The sequence below is a fragment of the Siphateles boraxobius genome, unplaced genomic scaffold, assembly GCF_051911475.1.
Source record: "Siphateles boraxobius isolate OS27281-9 unplaced genomic scaffold, OSU_SipBor_1 6, whole genome shotgun sequence".
Classification (NCBI taxonomy): Eukaryota; Metazoa; Chordata; class Actinopteri; order Cypriniformes; family Leuciscidae; genus Siphateles; species Siphateles boraxobius.
Window position 1 is genome coordinate 1,199,114 of NW_027509186.1, and position 17,936 is coordinate 1,217,049.

General features: G+C 42.6%; 7 non-coding genes across 7 annotated transcripts; all 7 read right to left on the reverse strand.

Annotated features, from left to right (window-relative positions):
• Positions 1–12,728: 12,728 nt before the first annotated feature.
• Positions 12,729–12,802, reverse strand: trnat-agu (transfer RNA threonine (anticodon AGU)). Its single transcript has one exon. It is a non-coding gene; the product is annotated as a tRNA-Thr (tRNA).
• Positions 12,803–13,536: 734 nt separating this feature from the next.
• Positions 13,537–13,610, reverse strand: trnat-ugu (transfer RNA threonine (anticodon UGU)). Its single transcript has one exon. It is a non-coding gene; the product is annotated as a tRNA-Thr (tRNA).
• Positions 13,611–13,974: 364 nt separating this feature from the next.
• trnat-ugu (transfer RNA threonine (anticodon UGU)) lies at positions 13,975–14,048 on the reverse strand. Its single transcript has one exon. It is a non-coding gene; the product is annotated as a tRNA-Thr (tRNA).
• Positions 14,049–14,879: 831 nt separating this feature from the next.
• trnat-cgu (transfer RNA threonine (anticodon CGU)) lies at positions 14,880–14,953 on the reverse strand. The gene has a single exon. It is a non-coding gene; the product is annotated as a tRNA-Thr (tRNA).
• A 707-nt stretch (positions 14,954–15,660) lies between these two features.
• Positions 15,661–15,734, reverse strand: trnat-agu (transfer RNA threonine (anticodon AGU)). The gene has a single exon. It is a non-coding gene; the product is annotated as a tRNA-Thr (tRNA).
• Positions 15,735–16,270: 536 nt separating this feature from the next.
• On the reverse strand, positions 16,271–16,359 carry trnar-ucu (transfer RNA arginine (anticodon UCU)). The gene is given in 2 exon segments: positions 16,271–16,306; positions 16,323–16,359. It is a non-coding gene; the product is annotated as a tRNA-Arg (tRNA).
• A 139-nt stretch (positions 16,360–16,498) lies between these two features.
• On the reverse strand, positions 16,499–16,572 carry trnat-agu (transfer RNA threonine (anticodon AGU)). The gene has a single exon. It is a non-coding gene; the product is annotated as a tRNA-Thr (tRNA).
• Between the last annotated feature and the right edge of the window lie 1,364 nt (positions 16,573–17,936).

Genomic DNA, 17,936 nt, shown 5'->3' on the forward strand with positions numbered 1-17,936 from the left:
GCAGCATAACCCATAAGTGACTCCTGTTTACCTATGTCTCCTAGCTAAACCTAAATAGGTAAAACACTCCTTTCTTCCTCTTCTTTTCTGGTTTCATCCCATTGTTTTATTTTGGTTTTGCTCTATCTGTTACTCTCGTAGCACAACATGTGAGAAGAACCATCAGCATTTTTGAGTAATAGGTTATGACATGTAAGAGCCCAGTCATCAGTCGATGCTGCTTAAAGCACGTCAACTAAGATACTCAAAACTTTTTTTTTTTTGTTGTGTGTGCTCACCAACACTAAATTTTAGCTGCTCCACATAGCCATTCTCCCACACAGATAGCTCACAACCTCTGTAGAAACTTGCATTTGCCTTTGCCATTTCTCTCTCGTGTTCCCACAAGTGTTCCAGTAGGCCTCAGACACCCAGCTCTGCCACCAGGACCACCTGAAGACCCGGCAGAGCAGTGTCATGGACATCCTTCAGCCTGAAGCAGGCAACGACCTGCCACGGCAGAGGAAGGAACAGTTAGGCAACAATGAAAGCAGACGTCTGACACCCAGCCTGAGCCACCAAGAGCTGACCAGCATTATCTTCTCCTTGGCCATGCTCCCGCAGGCCTCAAACAGGAGGTAAATGAACTAACGCTGCCAGCCACAGGACTCCACAGAGAACGAACCCTGCTCAACGGGAGAAGGCACAGGACAGATGCAAGGACCCTGACAGAGCAGAGCAACTGAAAGAGATCATCAGTTTTCAGGCGGACGACAGCTCTGAGCACCTGCAAACCGACGGGTAAAGAACTGTTTCACTCAAAGAACTTAAAGAAATGGTTGAACTCAAAGAGAGCTAAAGCCATCAATGTGCAGCGGAAGTCCGAACACTGACTTAGCGATGCTGTAACATTATTGACGCACTCCATGTGGTCCAAAGAGAGCTGCAACAGTCCAACCCACTGCAAATGGACCACACAAGAAAGATGGACCCTGCTGACCTTCACATTAGCAGCGTAAGCTTCCCCAGCCCTGCACAAAGGGGGGGAGGAGCCAAAGCCCTCGGCTTAACACTTCACCAGACAGTGTCCTGAGAGCCCCTGCAGCTGCAGGAGGAAAAGGTAACTCAGACAATCCCTGAAATGGCACATGAAGTGACACTCAACAATCTCAAGTGAAAGGTCAGAGACATCCCTGCCAATCCACGAGACATTGATTTTCACCTGCAGTCTGCACCTGCAGCCGGTGTGGCACACCGAGACAGACTCCATCTGATCTAGACACATCTAGCCCAGCTGGGCCCTGCCCAAACACCAAGCAGGACAGACCTAGAAGGGCCTGTGCTACCACCACCGACTCCGAACGAGTTTTCTGTGGAACTTACAACGAACCTGTGACGGAGGAGGACACCAGCTTCAAGAAACTTTTCCTCCAAAACCAGTTAGTCACCATATTTTCACCTGCCCCCACGCAATGCCCACTCAACGATGCGTGACCTGATGCAGAAGGCCTCTAACACAGAAGGCCTCCCCAGAAAAGGTTCCTAAGACCCCATTGATTCTGAACTGCAAAGCCAGAAGGCACACAGCATGAAAACAATGCAAGACTCTGCTAAAAAGTCCCTGGTCAACATAGGACATAAAACTTTTAAAGTAGATGAAAATGTGTGCTCAAAGAGCAGCAAGACTCTGCATTAGTAAAAGTAGAATTTTACTGATATAAAGGAAATCTTGAATGGACGTGTAAGCCTCACCTGCCAACAGACTATGCACGACTCTTTTGAAACAAACATTTGCTACATGCTGGTTGAATTGGCACTGCTACACATTAGTTTCCATGACAATGAAGGGTTACAGGAAAACTAGCATGACCTATAGCCCCTTCGTAACTACTGTTATCCTAAAAAAGTGCTTATTTGATCATTCCGATCCAAACGGGACATGATATGCGATACACATTTTGATCACTAGCTGCTGGCTTGTCTAAATGCAGATAAAACGATAGCTGGAATTGACATCTCTACTTAAAATAATAATAATAAAAAATAAAAAAAAAGGGGTCTTAACTGGTATCGGTAATTTCAGCATTAAAGCGTAAGTCTGTTTGACAAAGGAATCTCATCTCAGCGGCATGCAAACTGTACCGGTATTTATTAGTCTGCTTTGGTTGAAGGAATCCAAATTGCAGTATTGCTTAATCTGTTTCTGACGAAGGAATCTCAGTACAGTGTTATATACACGTAGACTTGGGTGATGCTCCCCTTTCTACAAAGTAAAGACCTTACAAATTATTGTTAGGTTGATGTAAATTCACCTAAATTTTGGCTGCATCTACAAGCAGAGAGCTACCTAGCGATCAAAACTGTTTACTCGCTGAAAAGTCAGTATTTATGCACGAGATGGACGTAACTATATAGGCTTAGACAAGCTTTGACTTACAGCAAATCTATTTCCTTACTCTGTAAACAAATAGAATAAGTTGCGTACAGTAAAGAGAAGAGTTCCATGAGTAAAATTTGCAAATGCCAAACCACATTTGCATTTTACTGAATGTAACATCAAGCTCTTGAAAGATTTAAAGTATAGGCGCCCCCTTTTAACCCGTTTAAACATGCATAACTCATTTAAAATGTGCGGACATTCTTCATGGACTGTTGAATTGTTCTTACATGCACTGGTTCCCATGACAACGACTTGTCACAGGAAGTGCTAACTCGTGACGTCATCTTGTAAACAAACCAGCCTAGGTGGCTAAGCTAACTTAACCTAGTGTCCATCCAGTTTAGGCTAAGCTAAGCTAACCTAGCATCCATCCAGCTTAGGCTAAGCTACATAATAACTTCTACAGTTAGCGGTTAGCATCATTTACTTGAAGCCTTAATTACAGCTTTTATGTATACAGCGCAAAGTATTCTAAAATACTTTCTTTAACCCCATTTAGGGTTTCTAATTTTTCTCTTTCCTTACTTTCAATTCTTCTCAGCTGAATTTCACCTTCACTAGTTTAGGCATAGTCCTTGCTGAGCGCTGTAGGCTAAATTTGCAGATGCCCTGTCAATTAAACCCAAGTTTAATTACATGTAAGCTATGTAGCTAGAGAAGAATTCTTATAGTTATGAGAATTTTCATCAGCATGTTGACTAAACCTTTGGAGGGACACACACGGTGTGGTCTTAAACACGCAACAGCTGTGACCCACTATGGAGTTTTGGTCCAGGCAAATCTAAAGGTTAGTCACTAGTGCTATTGATTACTCTCAATTTCAGATCATTCCGGCTGTTTTTATCACTTACTTAAGTCCTTTTTATTTTTATTTTACTTCGATAATAATAGCAGTCAGCTATTCACTTGTCTATACTGTCATGTATATGATTTATTTCCATTTCTTCTCTTGTTCAAATGTGGTTCCATTTCCCATAGGGCCCAGAAAGGAACCAGAGACACCTTTATTTGTGATTTTGTTTATTTTCAACAAGTGCACTAATTTTTATGACCCTGCAACACAAGTAACTTCAACGATTACTAGGGCATAACTATAGTCCCGAGGATTGATAATAAGCATAATTTGAATAGGAAAGCTGTCCTTTTTCCTCCTATTCTTCACTTCGTCAAGCCGTAGTGAACCACCAGTTAAGTCCAGAGAAATATTTTAGTCATAAGAACCATCTTAAGTCATTTATTTCATCTCGGCTATGCCCTTTCCAGGAAATACTCTCGGAACCACACAAGTCTTAGCCTCCTAACATTCACAGCTAAGATGATAAGGATACAATACACACTTCACTAGCTAGCTACACATGAAATACCTAGCTTTATGCTACATATCTAGCGAACCCATTAAACCGTGGCTCTGAACTTTCTAGGGTCATGCATTAGTCTCTCACCACAGGTGTGCCAAAATGTTGCAGATCCTCTGCTTAACCTGACCTTAACCGGTTAGGAGAACGAAAAGACTGACAAGCCATCGCGAGGAACACTGTTCCACCCATGGCTGCTGACATCCGACGGCACCGGAGCCAACGGAACTGCACCATGAGAGAAGAGGACAAACGACCCATGCCCCAAGCCAGAGTTACAGCCACACCGGGGTGATCAAGATTCTCATCTCCTTACCCCACCTTATGGGTATAAAACAGAAGGTAAACAACCTCACATAATAGATCACAGCGTCCCACAAGGAGCGGACCTGTGCCCAAAGCCTTACAGACCAGCTAGACACTGAGGTTCGAACCAGATTCAATGCAGCTGGACTGAGCATGCCCAGGACCAGCACAGAACTGTCACCATGGCAACAACCCAGGTACCAGCCAAGCCCCTTGGAGAAGCCATGGAGGACAGCACCCTGCAAACACCACAGGAAGACCACGGCTGTCAACGACAGCATCCTCTTCCATACCCTTCACACAGGTGTCAATCTGAGGCTCCGCAAGGACAGCTGGACGCACCTGCCTCAGAGTTACTGGAGCCGCTGACACACGCAAAATAGCTCCCTGCACAGGACTCACCCGAGGAGTCCTGTAAGGTACAAGCTTCCGACTCCTTGCCCACCCCAGCTTAGGCAAGCTTGCGTCGGAACCACCATAAGGACAGAACAACACTTCAATCCTTCAGACCTCTCGTGACTGAGAGGCTAACAACCACCTTCTGACCTCCGGCCACCAGCACCATGTCAGCTTGAAAACCTCTCTATGCTACATAGAGGCCTAACCACTTCCTGCAACCACAAGGAAACACCTGCCCCAAAACTAATGAACTTCAGAATGTCCCAACACCTGCTGCCTCAACACCTGCTGCAGAGACCTGGACTTGGCTACTGTCCACATCACCAGCCGTGGAACGACCACCGCTCCAGAAGACACGAGCAACCAGAGGCCACCATGGCCTTCCAGCCTTCTATGACAAGTGTGTGTCCGATCTCTCTGCACTTCCAACTTCGCTCGTGGTTGTCCTTGAGGGGGGACAACAACGATCGAGAGGGGGGATCTGTAGGGTATGGACCAATCAGACACATACTAATTATTCATTATATACAAAGGTTTATGAAACTCCTCACACAGCCCAAATGAACAAACACAAGGGCAGAAACAGTGTCATGTTACAGGGCATGACAAGGAGATTTTACGACCTCCGAGGAATGTGGCCACATACTCAAGAGAGAGACTATGAAACAGAAACCCTCTTTAAAACAGACTTTGCTGCATTAATCATAGACTAACTGATCTATAAATGAACATGCATAAAACTGTGAAAGAAACAGTGTAAATGGTTTACTGTCTCGTGTACTATTAGGTATATATTATGGTATGTATCCTGGTATACAACAAACTAACGATCAATGTAACCTCACCTGTATAGTGCCTCCTACCTAACTAATCCTCATTTAATGACTCACACTTTGATGTACATCACCTTCTTCTAGAATGCAGTGTGGATGTGTTATAGCTATTTTAGCATTAATGAAGGTATAATCTTCCTAGGGACAAAGATCCATAAATCAACTAAGAGCCACTTTCCCTCTCAGACATGTCCCCTTTCTGATTGGTCGAGTTCAACCCTTAGGGGAGGATCTTCTCCAGGCCTTATTAGAGACAGTCCACATGTGACCTGCCTCTCTTAGTTTTTCATCCAGCCGCAACACTGTTCTGGTGAGACTGGGGAGCCCCCTCCCCCTCCACGGGGGCCCCAGGGCCCAGCAGGCCTCGATTCCAACCAGATCCGGCCTCATGGAAAAGAGAGAAGACTCTCTCACAAAGAACCAAGGACAATCTCAGGAGTTTTGGAACAAAGACTCCAACCAACAAAGACTCCAACCAACAACGACTCCAATCACCCATCCTTCCGACTTCCTCACTTCTCCTGGGTGCTCGGCGTGGCCTCAACAGAGTCCCAGGCCTTGCCCAAACCAGCCATGCGGTCCTGGAGAAAGAGAACGCTCAACCAACTTCCACTTGACACTGCCGGAACCATCAACGACTTCAATTTTCAACAACTTCAAGAATTGTTCCCATTACAAATGCAAGTATTCAATTCAATGAAATGTGTAAAATGAAATTCTGATGGTTCTTCTCATAGACCCTCTTCCGGTTTCCAACTTCATCCTATCACTAACCTATTTATGTATTCATGTGTGTATGTTGTTTAGTTTATTTATATTCATATAAATATCTATATTTAGTTAATAAAACTTGTACATAATATGTATTTGGTTCTGTTTTGCTTGCAATACAAGTCACTTTACGATCACGGTTTTTGCTACTGGCTCAAAGTACAAGTACAGGCGAAGAAATAATTATTCTTCGGTGGCCATGGAAGATACCCTTTTCTTAGAATAAATTAATAATCAAAAGAGTTCGTTGGAAGAACTGATTAATTGATTGTAATATTAATTCAGCCACATCAAGTTAATCCAATTAACTGACCCAAATATTTATAATTAATAATAACAAGATATTATTGATTATTAATATTTCCAAAAAGCTGAGTTCCTTACAAGAGTTAGTATATATTTACAGTTTTTTTCAATTGTTTACACGCAATTTTGAAAACCGGGTTCTTTTTTTCAAAATGTAATCACAATTATCCAAACACCACACTCAATTGGCATAATTTCTAGATTGTTTGGAAAATGACACACTTCTGTCAAAACATACACACTTCAGTCAAAAGATATACACATATTTGTGAAAATGCTATTAGTTTTCATTTAACCAACACAGTCCTCAATGATCAGACACTATTGTAACCAGTTTCACACTGTTGTGATAAATAAAAAACACATTTGTAAAAATAATATTTTTAGGAAATAGCATGTGCTAGATTTTTGGCCAGACATTGTTATGTAAGGGATAATTTAGATGAAAAAAAAAATTGTGACACACAAACAACATTCTTCATGATTAGTTTGAGATATAGGGAGAATGTACACAAATAGGCCTACTATAAACTTACCAAGCACTGCACAACACTGATTTCTGCAGACTCATATTTCAAGTATTTATTTACAGTATTTCTTACCATAATCAGTTAAAGTAATCAACCAACAATGAAATCAATGAAAAAAATAAAATCTGTAGACAAATTAAAATTACTGCATGAAGTACATACAGTTTGACTCTGAAGAAAAACTGCTGTAAAAGCAACAAGAATACTGTAACTATTCAGTTACAGTATCAACCAGAGATTTGGTTGAACTCTTTGTCCAGCTTCCATCGGTGTCAGTCCATGGTCCCTCTACCTCCTTCACCTCTTCCTCTACCTCCTTCTCCTCTTCCTCTACCTCCTTCTCCTCTTCATCTACCTCCTTCACCTCTTCCTCTACCTCCTTCTCCTCTTCCTCTACCTCCTTCATCTCCTCTTTGAGCCCCCCCCTCTTATTCTCACTCTTCTTCTTCTTCTTCTTCTAGCTCCTTCCATTTTTGTTGAAGACAGGTGAACTCACCTGCTGCCTTTTATAGCACTCCTGAGTGATGCGTTTTCAAATTAGCACATGTGTGCTTCCACGCCTGATGGATGTGCATATCCAATTCATTCATTAGTGTGGTCAATGGCAATCCGGGGCTTTGTAATGACAAGGAAGTAACCTCACAATCCTTATCTGTGTCTAAGGTGTGAAAATGTGTGTAGAGTTTTACAAATCACTGTGTGTAATGTTTTGCTATAAGGGTAAGGCAGACATTGTGTGTAATGTTGTGCAAATCTGCGGAGGGGTTTTGCTCATTGGAGTAGAATTTTGCAAATTGTGTGGAAATTTTTATTTTAGTGTGTAAACAATCATAAAAATCTGTAACAAAATGTGTTCTTGAGAAGAAAATTATCAATTTGGCCAATTGTGTTTTGTTGGTGTGAGTCTGTGTTAAGAGTTTAGGAAAAAGTATCTGAAGTATGGGTAAGCGCTTGTTAGCGATTGAAAAAAACTGTAAATACTTTTGAAAACAGATTCAAATAAGCGGCGATCCTAAATTGCAATATTATTTCCCACTATTACTGTTTTTGACTGTATTTTAATCATATTTCAAAAACAAAAAGAATCTTACTGAACATAGACCTTTAAACAGTATTGTATAATTCCATCTAGGATTAGTTAAAATTATTGGATAGTTATGACTGTTTCTTTCTCTTGTTATATATGCAACATATATTATATTTCATTGCATGTTGTCTCGGTAAGTAATTTCAAATTTTATTGGTCCAAAATAATTGAATTTGCATATTAACTGTCACAACTCAGTAGTCACACAAATTAGTGCTAGCAGCTGACACAATTCTGAAAACTATTGGAACAAATGTATACATTTTATTCTATAACCTTAAGTACGTTTTTGACATCCAATATTTTCTATTTTATATGAGGGTAGTCTTGAATAGATAAAGCGGTAATTAAATAAATGACCTGCTAGACTAAATGTTTTGTCTTTTTCATTCACAGACTACTCCTTCGGGGGCATTACTGCAAGATGCATCTCTAGTTCGACTGCATCGTTTGTGGTCGGACACTTTGCCACCAGAGGATCACAGGTGGATTGCCAGCAGGCTTTTTAAAATGGGGCCCAAGGGAAAACCAGAGCTTCGAGACAACCTACAGCTCTGGTATTACCCACCACAGCCAGCACTTATTTACAACCAGGCTCCAGCTCCAGACAGATTTTTTTGTCTTGCTCTGTTGCTGTGGATGCCGTACAAGCTTTGGAAGATCAAGGCTCTCTGTCCCAATTCTGCCTGCGGGCAGCATCAGCTGACTGGAGGCGGTCTGCACAAAAGGGCACGGCAGGTTCTGGACATCGATAGGATGTACAACATGGTCACAGAAACCCTCATCTGTACCAAGTGTAAAGCCTCGCATGTGTCCTGGAGTCAGACTGTCCTGCAACAGCTGGATCTGGGCAATCGCTCTGAATTTCGGGTCATCCTCACGCGGAAGTAAGTACACTTTAATTCCACATCCAGTTGATAGCCCATCATCACATATGTTTGCAAATACTTTACAAATCAGTTGTGTAAAATATATGAATGTGTGGATTTAGCTTTTCCTAAGGTATGCCTGTGATATGAGAGTCATTCGGCTCCTGCGTGAGCGTGGCCTAGGCAACAGTCCCGTGTCATCAAACAGCTGCGTGAGAACCACAGTGAGGAGTGGCTCCAGCGTATGGCCCGGTACACCACCCAATGTGTGGACTTCCTCAAACGACCCGGGGTGTTGCAAATACAATTCCAGGAACCCCCAGAGCCTACAGTGGTCCCAAGCTGCAAGTGGCTGCTCACCGTGTACAGCCAAGACATCCTGACAAGGCTGGATGAATCCATGCAAGGATAACATCTACGTATGGTTCAGTCTTGAAGATGGATTCCACTAAAAAGGTTAGCAGGGGATTTTTGTTAATTTATGGTGTTTACTGTTATATCATTATAAGAGCATGAGTATCATATTCTACATGGTGTGATGTTTCATTGCATTGCATGCTTCCTGTCATCTACTGCAGATCACTAAGAAGCTGGCTGGGACGGCAAGGGGAACGGGACTCTGGCTTACCTCTGTTGGCAATGAGTTTGGTCAGGTGCTCATGAGTGTGCTGACAGCACAGGAAGGAGCAGGACTGGACATGATGGTCGATGGTCTGGTGAAAAGGTACCAGCAGGCTAGTGTGGATCCACCTGCTGTTTTGTACGTGGACTGTGGCTGCTGCACTGATGTGGGTGAGACCAAGCTGAAAACCAGATTCAGAGGGTGGCCTGATCTCATGATTCGCTTGGACATCTGGCATTTTATGCGCAGGATTGCCATGGGGTGTACAACTGATGCCCATCAGCTGTATCCCATCTTCATGTCACGGCTGTCAGCGTGCATTTTTGAGTGGGATGCGGCTGATGTTTCTATGCTTCGCAAAGCAAAGAGAGAGCTGTTGATATCCCAGGGTTGGCCTGCGCTGACAGATGAAGATGTCAACAAGCATCTTACCAGGAATGAGCTGGCACTCCATTGCCGGAGGAGGACCTGTGGAGAGGAGACTACCATCCTTCTCCTTGAGCGGCTGCTTACAGAGCTCCTGAGCAGCAAGGGCAAAGACTCCCTGGGTGTTCCTCTCCTGGACCGAGAAAGGATGGAGCACATCTGGAATGTCCAGAAGAAGCATGTGAAATGCATTCAAGACCCCCCTGGTGTTGTGCTCTATACAGAGACAGGGAGCCTAAACAAGGGAGGTGTGCTTCTGAAGACCTACAGATGTGCCAGAGGCTCCACTTCTCTCGAGTCCTTTCATTTACACCTGAACCGTTTCATCCCAGGTATTGTCTTTGTCACACACACTGTGCAGGTGTAAAGAAAGAGCATTAAGTGTTTTTGTGTGTTCCTTTAACACCTCCTAAACACTGTTGTGTCTATTTACAGGGACCAGTGCAAACAGTCTGAACTTTCAGATTTATCTGCTGGAGGGTCTACACCGGTGGAACCAGGACCGGGAGGCTGCTTCCCTGTCATCGGAGCCATCAGCTTTGGAGCCATCAGCTTGAAGCCGCAGCTACACAGGAGAACTTGTTCACTGTGTAAACGGCAATTATGAAAAGCTGTTTGGCAGGAAAGTGGTCCCCACGTTTTGTCCCCCTGCATGTTACACCGGTGAGAATTGTTTTATATATTTTTTATTTTATCAACTTGCAATTTCTGTGTAACCTCCGTCTGTATGTCAGATTTAACCCTATAGAGTCGATTGTATCATAATTGATATGCAAGTTTCTAAAGGACTCTAAATGATCAACATGATCAAAAATTTTTAGGAAACATGCCCTCTGTCGTCTGATTGATTATAGTCTTTTAGTATAATTGTAAAAGTGTCCACCTTCAGCTCGTGCTTCACGTTTCTTTTCATTGTAAAACCTTTACTGATTTTATAAAGTAATTGTAAGAATAACTTTTATATTGTTAGTAATATTTAATGACTAGTTACTAGACTGAAGCAGCTTGGGTTCACTTGATTAGAAAATCATGTTACATGTAAATATCAAAATGATCATCAGACTTTTCTCTCAATCATCATTGTATTGCATTTCATTTCATGTTTTGCCCCCATAATTAAACGTGTTTGGCCTCTTAATAAAACTATTTTGTTTTTTTTCTCCTTGACGATGAGCTCTATATTCTCACACTATATGAGCTACTACAAAAGCCTAATGTATCAAATATGATACACAACATTCTATTTAATTTCCGTTTGTTTATTGTTTTTATTTCAGGTGAGCTCATTGGAGTGCAGTATCTGTTCCAGCAGACTGGTCAGGCACTGCAGGACATGAATCCTGACTCTGAGCAGACAGCAGAGCTCATTGAGGACCTCAGTGTGGAGGAGCGAGATGAAGATGAGGGCTTCTGTGACATCAGCGAGGATCACACAATAGCAGATCCGGAGGCTGTTCTGTCACCACCCTCTTCCACACTGACACTGGGTTCTTCCACCCTGGTCACCAGCAGTGCCACACCTGTACTGGGCTCCACATCCCCTTCACTGGTCCCTGACCCCAAACTTGTCCTCACACAGTCTCCTTCATCACCTGGACCCTCAGGGACTGCTGTCACACCTGTTCCCTCTGAAACATCTGTTTCAACTCTCCCCTCAGAGCCAGAGGATGCTGGTCAGGATGATGATGAAGAAGAGACGGTAAATACTACTCCTTTGTATGTCTTTCAAATTAACTAGAATAATTATGATGAATTAACATCCAGTGCTTTAAATCCAGACTTTCCACATATTTTACATTTAAAAGTACAGCCTAAATTCATTTGTAAGCTGCAAATACACATCAAGTCAAGTCATCTTTATTTATTTGGTGCTTTGTAAAATGTCAAGAATGGCGCTCTCTCTGCTTTGTACTATACAGTGCTTTACGGTGATAAACAGGAAAATAACACAATCAGTTATGGAATTATGCATTAGACAGATGTGATGTAATAATTGTATTGCATGTTTGTGTTTTTTAATAGGCTGTTGACTACCAAAATATCCCGGGTTATCAACATGTGGACCAGCTGGCAGAATATCTGGTGGATCTCCGGGACCACACAGCCCTCAGCCTGACCAACCAGGAAGCCAACACCATAATTGCTCTTTGGCAGAACCTGGATGACCGGGACAAGGAACGGGTGGTGTAAGACAGTCGATGCCGAAAGAGACTGCTGAGTGGACGCTTCAAGGTCCCGAAGAAGCCCACTCACCCTGGTGTAGAGAGCACCACCAGATGTGTGCTGGGTGCAAGCAGCGCACCTGCTCAGTGGCCTGACTGTTGCCGTCTGCTGGAGACCATCTTCATCAGACTTTGCACTGTCCACCCAAGCCCCAAAAGAAAAGGCAAGGGAGCCCTGTCAAGATTGTCTCTGATCCTGCAAGACTATCGCAGGATAAGGCAGCTTGTACTGGGCAACAGCTTGGTGATGGGAGGAACATCCATGCAGCTGGTGGAGGTTAACCAGAACACTCTGATTCTCCACACACAGGACAGCACAGCCTGACCTTCCAAAGGTGGTATGGCATCCACAAGACATCCACAAGACAAGCCGGTGTGTGAAAAAATGCTCTGGAGTGGGGGCCTTGTATCGATACGTTTTTATTTATTAATTACCCATATGACAAACCCACAAACTTTGAATATCTCCATTCACAATCTAGAAGTCCAATGCGCTATCCATTGCGCCACAGAGCCACAAAAGACAAGCTTTAAGCTTTCACATCAGAGAAGGTTAAATGACTACTCTTAGAAGCCACAGATTAGGCACTGCTGGGATTCGAACCCAGGATCTCCTGTTTACTAGACAGGCGCTTTGACCAACTAAGCCACAGCGCCAGTTACTGTCACTGGTTCGATGCTTTTGTATACAAAGTCTATAAGAAGAGAATAGCTGATTACATCATGAATAGGTCCCTTTGAAGTTACAGGATTATTTCCAAAACCTGAAAGGTGTGCAGGCTTCTGTTGAGGGACAAGGGAATATCTCAAGCCATTTATTTCTGGATCGAAACTCTCAGTACTCGTGTCTCAAATGTTTCGGGAACCTCCAGTTACGATACATCTAAATGCTGTTTCAGCTTGGAGAAATGGAAAGCGTGTTTTTTTTTCTTCTTTTTTTCTAGGTAGGTGGCCAACAATAGGTTGTTGCAGCTTTTGGCCTAGGCCAGTGGATTTCAACCTATTCTTATTTAAATAGGTGACTTAAGCTAATTAGTAGAGTACTCTGTGATCTGAGTTGGGTGTGTCCAATAAGGGAAATAAGCAGAACGTGAAGGGTATGCTTCTGAAGTAGTTTGTGGATTCAAGTTTTAAGCATATGTCTGACTCACAGAGACATCAGAGCAAAAGAGGCCACTGACTATTCTGGTGGGACTCACAACCAGGGAATTTCTCCATTCGCATCCTAGAAGTCCAAAGTTCTATCCATTGTACCATAAAATGACACACTTCAGGGAAGTGTTGCATGCGCAGCACTTCTTAGTTTTTCCAGTTTTGTGCAGGTAAACACAGTTCGTCATGCAAAGACTTTCATATGTGAAAAGGTTAAGCACTCCCATATCCTGTGCCAAAGGCACTGCTAAGATTTGAACCCAGGATCTCCTGTTTACAAGACAGGCGCTTTGACCAGCTAAGCCACAGCGCCAGACACTGTGAATTTTGTTGGTAAAACAAGTCTAAAAGAGGTACCACATCAGGAAAACAGCTGATCACGTCATGAACGAGGTCCCTTAGAGGTAAGAGGATTGTTTCCAAAACATCTGAGCAATAGAGGGTATGCACGACTCTGGTGGGACTCAAACCCACAACCTTTGAATATCTCCATTCACAATCTAGAAGTCCAATGCGCTATCCATTGCGCCAAAGAGCCACAAAAGACGAACTTTAAGACGCTATTGCATGCACATCACTTCTTAGATTTCCTCATTTTGTGCAGATGCACACTGTTCAGCATGCAAAGATTTACATATGTAAAAGATTAAGTGAGTGGTGCCCACATCCTGTGGCATAGGCACTGCTGGGATTCGAACCCAAGATCTCCTGTTTACAAGACAGGCGCTTTGACCAACTAAGCCACAGCGCCACTTGCTGAACTCTCTACAATGTGTTGGCATAAAAAGTCTAAAAGAGGTAGCAGGTCAGGAAAATAGCTGATTACATCATGAAAGAGGTTAGGGGATTATTTCCAAAACCCGAGGGGCATGCAGGGCTCTGTTGAAGAAAGAGGGAATATCTGAAACTCTCAATACTTGTGTCTGAAATGTTTTTGGAACCTCCAGTTACAATACATCTAAATTCTGTCTCAGCTGGGCGAAATGGAAAGCAATCTCTGCTATGCTTTCAGCTGATCTGAAAGACAAAATCCAGAAAGATTTTCATGAATTATATATTCATATTTGTAAAGACTGTTTTGAATACATCCAGAGGCTGGATCTCAACAATAGGAAGTAGCAGATTCTGGCCTAAGCCAGTGGTTTTCAAAACATTCTCGAAACCTCCCAGACGCTATACATTTTCGTTATCTTCCTTATTTCAACAGAGTTAATTGAGCTACTTAGTAGAGTACTCAATGATCTGACGTGGGTGTGTCCAATAAGGGAGATGAGCAGAATGTGAAGGGTAGGCTTCTGAAGTAGTTTGTGGACCCCAGTTTTAAACATATGTCTGACTCACAGAGACATCAGAGCAAAAGAGGCCACTGACTATTCTGGTGGGACTCACAACCAGGGAATTTCTCCATTCGCATCCTAGAAGTCCAAAGTTCTATCCATTGTACCATAAAATGACACACTTCAGGGAAGTGTTGCATGCGCAGCACTTCTTAAGTTTTTCCAGTTTTGTGCAGGTAAACACAGTTCGTCATGCAAAGACTTTCATATGTGAAAAGGTTAAGCACTCCCATATCCTGTGCCAAAGGCACTGCTGGGATTTGAACCCAGGATCTCCTGTTTACGAGACAGGCGCTTTGACCAGCTAAGCCACAGCGCCAGGTACTGTGAAATTTGTTGGTAAAACAAGTCTAAAAGAGGTACCACATCAGGAAAACAGCTGATCACGTCATGAACGAGGTCCCTTAGAGGTAAGAGGATTGTTTCCAAAACACGAGGGCCTTTCACGCCTCAAGGGAATGTCTGAACTCATTTAATTTTGGCTCTACACTCTCGATAGTAATGCCTAAAATGTTTCCTGAGCCTTCTTCTGATATGAAAGGGCAAAATCCAGAAAGATATCCATGTATTATTCTTCATATATTTAAAGACTTTGTTTGTACAAATATCCATAGGCTTGACCATATCAATCGGTAGTAGCAGATTTCAGGCCTAAGCCAGGAGCTTGCAAACCATTCTTGAAGCGCATCTGCACCACATATATATATTTTTTTTATTATCTCTCTCATTTAATACAGGTGAATCAAATAATTGATTGATAAGTAACGTACTGGACGATCTGACTTGGGTGTGCTCAATAAGGAAAAGAAGAAAAATGTGCTGCGTAGGCTTCTGAAAAAGTTGGAAAACCCCAGCTTTAAGCAAATGTCAATCTGGTAAAGACGTCTGTGCAAAGGGACACCATTCGTGACTCTGGTGGGACCCAAAAAACGGCACACTTTTTAAAACCTTCATTTGCAACCGAGAAGTCCAGATTGTCTTTCACATCAGAGATGATTGAATGACTACTCTTAGAAGCCACAGATAAGACATTGCTGGGATTCGAACCCAGGATCTCCTGTTTACTAGACAGGCGCTTTAACCAACTAAGCCACAGCGCCAGTTACTGTCAGTGGTTCGATGCTTTTGTATACAAAGTCTAAAAGAGGTAGCATGTCAGGAGAATAGCTGATTACATCATGAATAGGTCCCTTTGAAGTTACAGGATTATTTCCAAAACCTGAAAGGTGTGCAGGCTTCTGTTGAGGGACAAGGGAATATCTCAAGCCATTTATTTCTGGATCGAAACTCTCAGTACTCGTGTCTCAAATGTTTCGGGAACCTCCAGTTACGATACATCTAAATGCTGTTTCAGCTTGGAGAAATGGAAAGCGTGTTTTTTTTCTTCTTTTTTTCTAGGTAGGTGGCCAACAATAGGTTGTTGCAGATTTTGGCCTAGGCCAGTGGATTTCAACCTATTCTTATTTAAATAGGTGACTTAAGTTAATTAGAAGAGTACTCTGTGATCTGAGTTGGGTGTGTCCAATAAGGGAAATAAGCAGAACGTGAAGGGTATGCTTCTGAAGTAGTTTGTGGATTCAAGTTTTAAGCATATGCCTGTCCAACACAAAGACATCTGAGCAATAGAGGGTATGCACGACTCTGGTGGGACTCGAACCCACAACCTTTGAATATCTCCATTCACAATCTAGAAGTCCCATGCGCTATCCATTGCACCACAGAGCCACAAAAGACAAGCTTTAAGACGCTATTGCATACACATCACTTCTTAGATTTCCACATTTTGTGCAGATGCACACTGTTCAGCATGCAAAGATTTACATATGTAAAAGATTAAGTGAGCAGTGCCCACATCCACTGGCATAGGCACTGCTGGGATTCGAACCCAGGATCTCCTGTTTACTAGACAGGCGCTTTGACCAACTAAGCCACAGCGCCACTTGCTGAACCTTCTACAATGTGTTGCTATAAAAAGTCTAAAAGAGGTAGCAGGTCAGGAAAATAGCTGATTACATCATGAAAGAGGTTAGGGGATTATTTCCAAAACCCGAGGGGCATTCAGGGCTCTGTTGAAGAAAGAGGGAATATCTGAAACTCTCAATACGTGTTTCTGAAATGTTTTTGGAACCTCCAGTTACAATACATCTAAACTCTGTCTCAGCTAGGAGAAATGGAAAGCAATCTCTGCTATGCTTTCAGCTGATCTGAAAGACAAAATCCAGAAAGCTTTTCATGAATTATATATTCATATTTGTAAAGACTGTTTTGAATACATCCAGAGGCTGGATCTCAACAATAGGAAGTAGCAGATTCTGGCCTAAGCCAGTGGTTTTCAAAACATTCTCGAAACCTCCCAGACGCTATACATTTTCGTTATTTACCTTATTTCAAAAGGGTTAATTGAGCTACTTAGTAGAGTACTCTATGATCTGACGTGGGTGTGTCCAATAAGGGAGATGAGCAGAATGTGAAGGGTAGGCTTCTGAAGTAGTTTGTGGACCCCAGTTTTAAACATATGTCTGACTCACAGAGACATCAGAGCAAAAGAGGCCACTGACTATTCTGGTGGGACTCAAAACCCACAACCAGGGAATTTCTCCATTCGCATCCCAGAAGTCCAAAGTTCTATCCATTGTACCATAAAATGACACACTTCAGGGAAGTATTGCATGCGCAGCACTTCTTAGTTTTTCCAGTTTTGTGCAGGTAAACACAGTTCGTCATGCAAAGACTTTCATATGTGAAAAGGTTAAGCACTCCCATATCCTGTGCCAAAGGCACTGCTGGGATTTGAACCCAGGATCTCCTGTTTACGAGACAGGCGCTTTGACCAGCTAAGCCACAGATCAGTGAAATTTGTTGGTAAAACAAGTCTAAAAGAGGTAGCACATCAGGAAAACAGCTGATCACGTCATGAAAGAGGTCCCTTAGAGGTAAGAGGATTGTTTCCAAAACACGAGGGCCTTTCACGCCTCAAGGGAATGTCTGAACTCATTTAATTTTGGCTCTACACTCTCGATAGTCATGCCTAAAATGTTTCCTGAGCCTTCTTCTGATATGAAATGGCAAAATCCAGAAAGTTATCCATGTATTATTCTTCATATATGTAAAGACTTTGTTTGTACAAATATCCATAGGCTTGACCATATCAATAGGTAGTAGCAGATTTCAGGCCTAAGCCAGGAGCTTGCAAACCATTCTTGAAGCGCATCTGCACCACATATATATATATATTTTATTATCTCTCTCATTTAATACAGGTGAATCAAATAATTGATTGATAATTAACGTACTCGACGATC